The sequence below is a fragment of the Panulirus ornatus genome, chromosome 48, assembly GCF_036320965.1.
Source record: "Panulirus ornatus isolate Po-2019 chromosome 48, ASM3632096v1, whole genome shotgun sequence".
Classification (NCBI taxonomy): Eukaryota; Metazoa; Arthropoda; class Malacostraca; order Decapoda; family Palinuridae; genus Panulirus; species Panulirus ornatus.
The window spans coordinates 9,398,690-9,411,189 of NC_092271.1; the positions used below are offsets into that span (position 1 = coordinate 9,398,690).

Sequence of the window (12,500 nt, forward strand, 5' to 3'; positions counted from 1 at the left end):
CCTCTTTGTGTCCCGAGGTAGCGCTAGGAAAAGGACAACAAAGGCCCCATTCTTTCACAACTCAGTCTCTGGCTGTCATGCAATAATGCCCGAAACCACAGCTCCCTTTCCACATCCAGGCCCCACACAACTTTCCAGTTTACCCAGACGCTTCATATGCCCTGATTCATCCATTGACAGCACGTCGACCCCGGTATACCACATCGCTCCAATTCACTCTATTCCTTGCCCGCCTTTCACCCTCCTGCATGTTCAGGCCCCGATCACTCAAAATCTTTTTCACTCCATCTTTCCACCTCCAATTTGGTCTCCCACTTCTCCTCGTTCCCTCCAACTCCGACACATATATCCTCTTGGTCAATCTTTCCTCACTCATTCTCTCCATGTGACCAAAACATTTCAAAACACCCTCTTCTGCTCTCTCAACCACGCTCTTCTTATTTCCACAAATCTCTCTCACCCTTGCATTACTTACTCCATCAAACCACCTCACACCACATATTGTCCTCAAACATCTCATTTCCAGCACATCCACCCTCCTGCGCACTACTCTATCCATAGCCCACGCCTCGCAACCATACAACATTGTTGGAATCACTATACCTTCAAACATACCCATTTTTGCTTTCGGGGATAATATTCTCGACTTCCACACATTCTTCAAGGCTCCCAGGATTTTTGCCTCCTCCCCCATCCAATGATTCACTTCCGCTTCCATGGTTCCATCAGCTGCCAGATCCACTCCCAGATATCTAAAACACTTTACTTCCTCCAGTTTCTCTCCATTCAAACTTACCTCCCCAATTGACTTGACCCTCAACCCTACTGTACCTAATAACATTGCTCTTATTCACATTTACTCTTAACTTTTTTCTTTCACACACTTTACCAAACTCAGTCACCAGCTTCTGCAGTTTCTCGCATGAATCAGCCACCAGCGCTGTATCATCAGCGAACAATAATGACTCACTTCCCAAGCTCTATCATCCCCAACAGACTGCATACTTTCCCCTCTTTCCAAAACTCTTCCATTCACCTCCCTAACAACTCCATCCATAAACAAATTAAACAACCATGGAGACATCACACACCCCTGCCGCAAAACTACATTCACTGAGAACCAATCACTTTCCTTTCTTCCTACACGTACACATGCCTTATATTCTCAATAAAAACTTTTCACTGCTTCTAACAACTTGCCTCCCACACCATATTTTCTTAGTACCTTCCACAGAGCATCTCTATCAACTCTATCATATTCCGTCTCCAGATCCATAAATGCTACATACAAATCCATTTGCTTTTCTAAGTATTTCTCACATACATTCTTCAAAGCAAACACCTGATACACACATCCTCTACCACTTCTGAAACCACACTGCTCTTCCCCAATCTGATGCTCTGTACATGCCTTCACCCTCTCAATCAATACCCTCCCATATAATTTCCCAGGAATACTCAACAAACTTATACCTCTGTAATTTGAGCACTCACTCTTATCCCCTTTGCCTTTATACAATGGCACTATGCAAGCATTCCGCCAATCCTCAGGCACCTCACCATGAGTCATACATACATTAAATAACCTTACCAACCAGTCAACAATACAGTCACCCCTTTTTTTTTTATAGATTCCACTGCAATACCATCCAAACCTGCTGCCTTGCCGGCTTTCATCTTCTGCAAAGCTTTTACTACCTCTTCTCTGTTTACCAAATCATTTTCCCTAACCCTCTCACTTTGCACACCACCTCGACCAAAACACCCTATATCTGCCACTCTATCATCAAACACATTCAACAAACCTTCAAAATAGTCACTCCATCTCCTTCTCACATCACCACTACTTGTTATCACCTCCCCATTAGCCCCCTTCACTGAAGTTCCCATTTGCTCCCTTGTCTTTCGCACTTTATTTACCTCCTTCCAGAACATCTTTTTATCCTCCTTAAAATTTATACATATATATATATATATATTTTTTTTTTTTTTTGCTTTGTCGCTGTCTCCCGCGTTTGCGAGGTAGCGCAAGGAAACAGACAAAAGAAATGGCCCAACCCACCCCCATACACATGTATATACATGCGTCCACACACGCAAAATATACATACCTACACAGCTTTCCATGGTTTCTATTCCTTGCCCTCCTTTCACCCTCCTGCATGTTCAGGCCCCGATCACACAAAATCTTTTTCACTCCATCTTTCCACCTCCAATTTGGTCTCCCTCTTCTCCTCGTTCCCTCCACCTCCGACACATATATCCTCTTGGTCAATCTTTCCTCACTCATTCTCTCCATGTGCCCAAACCATTTCAAAACACCCTCTTCTGCTCTCTCAACCACGCTCTTTTTATTTCCACACATCTCTCTTACCCTTACGTTACTTACTCGATCAAACCACCTCACACCACCCACATATATATATATATATATATATATATATATATATATATATATATATATATATATATATATTTATATATATTTTCTTTCTTTCTTTTAAACTATTCGCCATTTCCCGCGTTAGCGAGGTAGCGTTAAGGACTGGGCCTTTTTTGGAATATCCTCACCTGGCCCCCTCTGTTCCTTCTTTTGGAAAATTTAAAAAAAAAAAAAACGAGAGGGGAGGATTTCCAGCCCCCCACTCCCTCCCCTTTTAGTCGCCTTCTACGACACGCAGGGAATACGTGGGAAGTATTCTTAATCCCCTATCCCCAGGGATTTATATATATATATATATATATATATATATATATATATATATATATATATATATATATATATATATATATATATATATATATATATATATATTATTTATCTATTTATTGATTTTGCTTGTCGCTGTCTCCCGCGTTAGCGAGGTAGCGCAAGGAAACAGACTAAAGAATGGCCCAACCCACCCACATACACATGTATATACATACGCGTCCACACACGCAAATATACATACCTATACATCTCAACATAAACATATATAGACACACACAGACATATACATACATACACATGTACATAATTGATACTGTCTGCCTTTATTTATTGCCTTCGCCACCTCGCCACACATGGAATAACAACCCCCTCCCTCCTCATGTGTGCGAGGTAGCGCTAGGAAAAAACACCAAAGGCCCCATTCGTTCACACTCAGTCTCTAGCTGTCATGTAATAATGCACCGAAACCACAGCTCCCTATCCACATCCAGGCCCCACACAACTTTCAATGGTTTACCCCAGACGCTTCACATGCCCTGATTCAATCCATCGACAGAACGTCGACCCCGGTATACCACATCGTTCCAATTCACTCTACTCCTTGCACGCCTTTCACCCTCCTGCATGTTCAGGCCCCGATCACTCAAAATCTTTTTCACTCCATCTTTCCACCTCCAATTTGGTCTCCCACTTCTCCTCCTTCCCTCCACCTCTGACACATATATCCTCTTGGTCAATCTCTCCTCACTCATTCTCTCCATGTGACCAAACCATTTCAAAAAACCCTCTTCTGCTCTCTCAACCACACTCTTTTTATTTCCACACATCTCTCTTAGCCTTACAATACTTGCTCGATCAAACCACCTCACACCACATATTGTCCTCAAACATCTCATTTCCAGCACATCCACCCTCCTGCGCACAACTCTATCCATAGCCCACGCCTAGCAACCATACAACATTGTTGGAACCACTATTCCTTCAAACATACCCATTTTTGCTTTCCGAGATAATGTTCTCGACTTCCAAACATTCTTCAAGGCTCCAAGAATTTTCGCCCCCTCCCCCACCCTATGATTCACTTCCGCTTCCATGGTTCCATCCGCTGCCGGATCCACTCCCAGATATCTAAAACACTTTACTTCCTCCAGTTTTTCTCCATTCAAACTTACCTCCCAATTGACTTGACCCTCAACCCTACTGTACCTAATAACCTTGCTTTTATTCACGTTTACTCTTAACTTTCTTCTTTCACACACTTTACCAAACTCAGTCACCAGCTTCTGCAGTTTCTTACATGAATCAGCCACCAGCGCTGTATCATCAGCGAACAACAACTGACTCACTTCCCAAGCCCTCTCATCCACAACGGACTGCATACTTGCCCCTCTCTCCAACACTCTTGCATTCACCTCCCTAACCACCTCATCCATAAACAAATTAAACAACCCTGGAGACATCACGCATCCCTGCCGACATTCACTGGGAATCAATCTTATTTCCTTGCTTCCCACACCATATACTCTTAAACCCTTCCACCAAGCATCTCTATCAACCTTATCATATGCTTTCTCCACATCCATAAGTGCTAACTACAAATTCATCTGTGTTTCTAAGCATTTCTCACATACATTCTTCAAAGCAAACACCTGATCCACACACCCACATACCCCTGCCGTAAACCGACAGTCACTGGGAACCAATCACATTCCTCTCTTCCTACTCGTACACATGCCTTACATCCTTGGTGAAAACTTTTCACTGCTTCTAGCAACTTACCTCACACACTATATACGCTTAAAACCTTCCACAAAGCATCTCTATCAACCTTATCATATGCATAAATGCTAACAACAATCCATCTGTTTTTCTAAGCATTTCTCACACATTCTTCAAAGCAAACACCTGATCCACACATCCTCTATCACTTCTGAAACCACACTGCTCTTCCCCAGTATTATACTCTGAACATGCCTTTACCCTCTCATTCAATACCCTCCCATATAATTTCCCAAGAATACTCAATAAACTTATGCCTCTGTAATTTCAACACTCATATATATATATATATATATATATATATATATATATATATATATATATATATATATATATATATATATATATATATATATATATATATATATATATATATATATATATATATATATATATATATATATATATATGTATATATATATGGGGATAGGGGAGAAAGAATACTTCCCACGTATTCCCTGCGTGTCGTAGAAGGCGACTAAAAGGGGAGGGAGCGGGGGGCTGGAAATCCTCCCCTCTCATTATTTTTCTTTTATTTTTCCAAAAGAAGGAACAGAGAAGGGGCCCAGGTGAGGATATTCCCTCAAAGGCCCAGTTCTCTGTTCTTAACGCTACCTCGCTAACGCGGGAAATGGCGAATAGTTTGAAAGAAAAGAAAAAAAAAAAAAAAAAAAATATATATATATATATATATATATATATATATATATATATATATATATATATATATATCTTTCTTTTATTATACTTTGTCGCTGTCTCCCACGTTAGCGAGGTAGCGTAAGGAAACAGACGAAAGAATGGACCAACCCACCCACATATACACACCAATACATTTCAACGTATACATATATATCATACATATATACACATGTACATACTTCATACTTGCTGCCTTTGTTCAATCCCGTCGCCACCCCGCCACACATGAAATGACAACTCCCCCCCTCCCCCCACACGCGCGCGAGGTAGCGCTAGGAAAAGACAATAAAGGCCACATTCGTCCACACATTCATCTCTAGCTGTCATGTGTAATGCACCGAAACCACAGCTCCCTTTCCACATCCAGGCCCCACAAACTTTCCACGGTTTACCCCATTGACAGCCCGTCGACCCTGGTATACCACATCGTTCCAGTTCACTCTCTTCCTTGCATGCCTTTCATCTTCCTTCATGTTCAGGCCCCGATCACTCAAAATCTTTTTCACTCCATCCCTCCACCTCCAATTTGGTCTCCCACTTCTCGTTCCCTCCACCTCTGACACATATATCCTCTTTGTCAATCTTTCCTCACTCATTCTCTCCATGTGCCCAAACCATTTCAAAATACCCTCTTCTGCTCTCTCAGCCACACTCTTTTTATTACCACACATCTCTCTTACCCTTTCATTACTTACATGATCAAACCACCCCACGCCACACATTTTCCTCAAACATCTCATTTCTAGCACATCCACCCTCCTCCGTACAACCCTATCTATAGCCCACGCCTCGAGACCATATAACATTGTTGAAACCACTATTCCTTCAAACATACCCATTTTTGCTTTCCGAGATAATGTTGTCGCCTTACTCACATTCTTCAACGCTCCCAGAACCTTCGCCCCCTCCCCCACCCTGTGACTCACTTCCGCTTCCATGGTTCCATCCTCTGCCAAATCCACTCCCACATATCTAAAACACTTTACTTCCTCCAGTTTTTCTCCATTCAAACTTACCTCCCAATTGACTTGCCCCTCAACCCTATTGTACCTAATAACCTTGCTCTTATTCACATTTACTCTCAACTTTCTTCTTTCACACACTATACCAAACTCAGTCACCAGCTTCTGCAGTTTCTCACCCGAATCAGCCACCAGCGGTATATCATCAGCCAACAACAAAATACTCGCTGCCCCTCTCTCCAAAACTCTTGCATTCACCTCCCTAACAACCCCATCCATAAACAAATTAAACAGCCACGGAGACATCACGCACCCCTGTAGCAAACCGACATTCACTGGGAACCAATCACTTTAACCTCTTCCTACTCGTACACATGCCTTACATCCTCGATAAAAACTTTTCACTGCTTCTAGCAGTACTCATAACACCTTCCACACAGCATCTCTGTCATATGCCTTCTCCAGATCCATAAATGCTACATACAAATCCATTTGTTTTTCTAAGTATTTCTCACATACATTCTTCAAAGGAAACACCTGATCCACACATCCTCTACCACTTCTGAAACCATACTGCTCTTCCCCAATCTGATGCTCTGTACATGCCTTCACCCTCTCAGTCAATATCTTCCCATATAATTTCCCAGGAATACTCAACAAACTTATACCTCTGTAATTTGAACACTCACCTTCATCCCCTTTTCCTTTATACATTGGCACTATGCATTCCGCCAATCCTTAGTCACTGCACCATGAGCCATATATACATTGAATATCCTCACCAACCAGTCAACAACACATTCACCCCCTCTTTTAACGAGTTCCACTGCAATACCATCAAAATCCGCTGACTTGCCGGCTTTCATCTTCCGCAAAACTTTCACTACCTCCTCTCTGTTTACCAGACCATTCTTCCTGACCCTCTAACTTCGCACACCACCTCGACCAAAACACCCTATATCTAACACATTCAACAAACCTTCAAAATGCTCATTCCATCTTCTTCACAAATCACCACTACTTGTTATTATCTCCCCATTAGCCCCTTCACCAACTCTTATTTACCCTCTTTTTCACCTCTTCCACCTTTCTCTTGACCTCTTGCCTCTTTCTTTTATACATCTCCCAGTCATTTGCACTATTTCCCTGCAAAAATCGTCCAAATGCCTCTCTCTTCTCTTTCACTAATAATCTTACTTCTTCATCCCACTACTCACTATCCTTCCTAATCTGCCCACCTCCCACGCTTCTCAGGCAACAAGCATCTTTTGCGCAAGCCATCACTGCTTCCCTAAATTCATCCCATTCCTCCTCCACTCCCCTTAAGTCATTTGCTCTCACCGTTTTCCATTCTGCAGTCAGTCGCTCCTGGTACTTCCTCACACAAGTCTCCTTCCCGAGGGGAGAATAAACACCTGGGTTTCGTGCAGGCCGACTGCTGCGCCCAAGAAGGCACGTCCCCAAGAAGGCCCGTAGCTAACCACTATACCACAGAGGCCAGTATGTAACTGACTACATACTTGTAATTGATTATGTATTTGTCCCGTACGGGGAAGGAGTTTTAACCCCGTGGGGCCTCATCTCTTGTGTGTATTGAATTACCTATTTGTACTGTATGGGACTGGGAGTTTTACCCTAGTGGGGGACCATCTCTTCAACATTTTCAACCATCATACATCTTAGATTGATGAATGCAGCCTACACCGCTCTCATAGGAAAACTTCTTTACTTTTGTTTAAAGTTCCTTTGTTCATATCATGTTCGTCCTCTGGTTGCTCTAACCCTATACCTCTCGAAGTACTTTTCACCGTCCACGTCATCGATGTTATAAATACTTAAAGACTGTGATCAGGTCACCTCTCAGTCTTCTCTTTTCCAGGAAAGGCAAATTTAATGCCTTTAGCCTTTCCCTGCAAACTCAGCTCTCTTAATTCTGGTATCATCTTTGCTGCCCTCCTCTGAACCTTCCTTATTAGCTGTATGTGCTTCTTTAGGTACGACGAGCAAATCTGAGAAGCGTACTTTAACTTTTGCCTTATGCATGATACGAACAGCTTGATCAATATTACTTTATCCATATACTTGAAAAGTATTCTGAAATTTGCTATAAGACAGTTTGTCTTCTTTGCTGTTTACCTCATATGGGACTCTGGATGCAGGTTAGGGATATGTTGGCTCCCAAATCTTTCTCATACACAAAATTCTGAATGCTATTTTCTGCTAGATTATCATAATGAGGCTTCCTTTCATTTTGACCCATCCTCATTACATTACATTTGCACGGGTTGAACTTCGTAGTCTGTTTTAGGTCTCTTGTAAGCTGATGCAATCCTCCTCGCTCTTCACTTTCCTCATGACTTTTGTATCATCTGCAAATTTGTTCAGGCAAGTCATTCACATAGATCGAGAAGAGTAACGATACCAAAACAGAACTCCGGCGGCACTCCACTGGTGATCACTCATTTGAGGATGGTTGCTGCGACACGCGTCCTTTGTTCCCTTCCACGATCCTCAATCTATCGGAGGAAATTTGTCCCCTTATCTTTGCATGGTTTTCCAGCTTCTTACTCAGCCTCCCATGTGGCACAGTGTCAAATTCCCTCTGGTAGTCAAGATACAAGATCTACCCAGCCTTCTCTTTTGCCTAAGACAGAGCTCACTCTCTCATCAAAGCCTAAGAGGTTTGTCATGAACGGCCTCCTTTCCCAAAAACTGTGTTGTCTCTCACTTGGGTAAGTTTTCTGAAGAAAGTCATCCATTTTCTTTCCTGTTAACTTTTCCAGTAGACCACACTCTGATATCAGAGTTCAGCGCCTCTTCTCAGTTTCCTTCCTTACAGATGGGTATGATATTTGTCATATCGTACTCACTTGGCAATTTAAGTGTGTGTGTGTGTGTGTGTGTGTGTGTGTGTGTGTGTGTGTGTGTGTGTGTGTGTGTGTATGTGTGTGTGTGTGTGTGTGTGTGTGTGTGTGTGTGTGTGTGTGTGTGTGTTTATCATATGGAGTGCTTCTACCCTACCGGACGGTATAAGAGACTTGTACTATCATCTGCTGTATTTCCTAAGGACGGTGTCGGCAAATGTAGAGTGCTTAAGAGTCCAAAAAGCCATGCGTTTCAGTATCTACCAATTGTGGATGAGAGAAAATACTGGCAGGTTGTACTGGTAAGTTATATAGTTCTAAAATCAATGTTGAGGAAAGAAACAGGTATCTACCACTAAGGCCTTGTGTTCTGGGTCACCGAGGGAGTACAATCATAGCAATGTTCTGGGAATGTGTCGCGCTATAACCGGGTTCTGGCTGGCGGGCGGTCATGGTGAGTCTGGCTGGAGTGTGTGGGTGAGGGATGGTGATTGTTGGCACGGACGGACTAGCGGGACACGCAAAGTACTTGCATCTCCCAAGGTAGTTGAAACGTACGTATAATCATTTGCCATCTTCAATACGTCATTTGATCAGCAAGTAGGAGGGAAATACGATTTCTCATAAAAGCCTTTACTATGCGTTAGGACGTCACATACATACTGAATTATCAATTATGAAAATCATCTTTTATTTTCATTGGCTCCAGGAAACATCTATGGCAACTCACGTATCCAGTTGTCCGGGAATACTTTTATGAGAGATCGTTTAAAGCAAACGCGAAGGAATATCTAAACTCATAAAACTCAAACGGCGAATCTGGCAACAAGACGCTCCTGGGGACAAAGCATGAAAACTGAGAAGGTCATTCACGCTGTTTGTACCTGATTATTTCGAAGGGCGAGCAAGATATCTTGTAAAACACGTAGAGAATTAGGGCGCCAAGAATCGAGATGGTGAGCTGCTAACTGTCGGTATATTTAAATCAAGGAACTCTCCTAGAAACGAAGAAAAAAAGAAATCTGTCTTTAAGTATTAACCACACTGATATGTGTTACAGATATCATAAATTTTGGGGGGAAGGATTTAGGTGAAGATTAGACAAACATACCGGCAATAAACGAAGCATCAGTTAATCATTTACTTAAATGAAACTTTTGTGATAGATCATGCCGTGATCTTTTACTGATACAACGGCAGCTTCTAAAAAGGAGGAAGGGAGGGGAGGTCACTGGAGTAAAAGCCAGTGATCTGAAGGCGACGATGCACCATACTGCAGTTCTATACAAGAATGTCTAAACAAAATGGGGGGCTGAGCCCCCTTGCTTTTCAAAGAGGGGCTTCAATCCTCCGCCCGTTTGCCGCCGCCACTGCTAAACGTAAAACAGCTCGGGAGACTCTGAATCCTTGGGTGTATGTGGGTCAAGAACTCACTCGCTCCGAGTTTAGACGTCAACCATGAGAGAGAACAGCCGCCTGGTACACGGTGTGTTGTTCTTGTCGCGCTGTCTTCATTCTCTTAGTAATTCATTATCGGATGTTTTTAAACATACATCTATCCACAAACACACGTACACATACATACATACATAATCTGACACACACACACACACACACACACACACACACACACACACACACACACACACACACATGACTTGTGAAACGGCAGCTAATTTGAGTAAAGGATACCGAGGGAAGAGTATGAGAGGATGACGTAAGGATTTGCGAGGAACTAAATGACAAGTTTAAGAGTGTTATCATAATGGAAGACATTACAGCCTAAGCATCAAAGAGATAGATTGGGGAGGAGATATTGGAAAGCACTGACATTTGACATAAACCAAATGCTTAAAGGTTTTGACCCATATAAACATATGGTGTCGATACATTTCATATGCACTGAATCAACCGATTGCAATGTTCAAGATGCCGCTGGGAAAAGAAAAAAAAAAAGACTAAGTGCCACGGAGAGTAAGAAAAGCCGAGTCTTTCTGCAGGGGTGACTCTACATATGTTGAGAGAACATGGTTTTTACGGGAAGGAGGTCACGTGTAAGGAACCTCTCGGAGTTTTACAAAGGAGTGAGCTTTATTCCATACAAATGAGATAGTAATATTACCTAGTAATGAAACAATAGTTGCGTTGCATCGTTCGTTAAACAAGGAAAGACGAAGTCGTTTAACTAACTGAGTGCACAGTTATTTAGAGCATCGTGCTAATAACGTGGATGTCGAGGTTTAGATCTCCTTACGGACCAAAGGCGTGTATCAAATCTTCATACTTGTTCATTGTTTCGCTCGTCAGCGAAAGGCATCATTTCCTTACATTCGTCTCTAGCCGTCATGTATAATGCAACGAAAGCCAGAGCACTAACTTGTGCTATACCTCACACCTTGCACGTTTAGACCCTGATTTCCATAATTATCATTATCATTATCATTATTTTTATTATTATTATTATTATTATTATTATTATTATTATTATTATTATTATTATTATTATCATTATTATTATCAGTATTATGACTATTATTATTATTACTATTATTATCATTATCATTATCATTATCTTCACGTTGATCTTCAAAAGAAATGAGGTTACTTTCGGTTCCGTATCTCAATGAAGATTGAATAGTAACTTTGAAAGCTGGACTGAGTGAGGCATCAGCGGTTGTGTCAATCCTCTCCGTCCCTGTGGTCATGCCATATATGGCCATGAGGCTCTTACTCCCAGGCAAGACCACACCGGCCTTCGTGACCTCGTCTGCCCACACACTTAGCCTTTCATTTTCTACCTATACGATTATACTTTAAGGAAGAAGTCAACATCGTAGAATCGTCAAATAAATGAATAAATAACGAAAAACAAAAAGGTGTTCCACTGGCCCGTAAGGGGATCGAACCCTCGACATCCGCGTTATTAGCACGGCGCTCTAACCAACTGAGCTAACAGGCCGTTGAAAAGATGTAACATTACTTCTTCAAAGAACAGTGCTACACAACGACCGTTTTATTGTTTTGTACAATCAAAAGTTACGATAATGCTGTTAGATACTATCTTACACGTGATATTTATACTCGTATAATGGAACGTGTGTGTGATATTTATCTCCTCCGTTAGCTCACAGTATTGGGTTTCAGATTTGATACACATCCTTAGTTCACGTAGGATGTATGATGATCATTGTGTTTAGTGATGTCTGGTGACGGTAAATGATGACGTTTGTTTAAACATTGTCACTGAACTCCAGCTACACCAAAATCCTCATGAGCGCCACATATGTATGTCTGACTAAATTACTAATTCAGTGAACATCCGGAAAACATTTTCCATAAAGAGAAATCTTATAATAGGAGAGTACTAAACTTCATTGCTCATAATATAATAATGATTAAAGCATTACTGAATATTCTGACTTAAACAATAGAATATCAAGAGCAGATCAATGGCCTGTGCATATACTGAGTATGTCCGTT

At 41.7% G+C, this 12,500-nt stretch overlaps 1 non-coding gene across 1 annotated transcript; it reads right to left on the reverse strand.

Annotated features, from left to right (window-relative positions):
- Window positions 1-11,905: 11,905 nt before the first annotated feature.
- Window positions 11,906-11,979, reverse strand: TRNAI-AAU (transfer RNA isoleucine (anticodon AAU)). Its single transcript has one exon. It is a non-coding gene; the product is annotated as a tRNA-Ile (tRNA).
- Window positions 11,980-12,500: the final 521 nt, after the last annotated feature.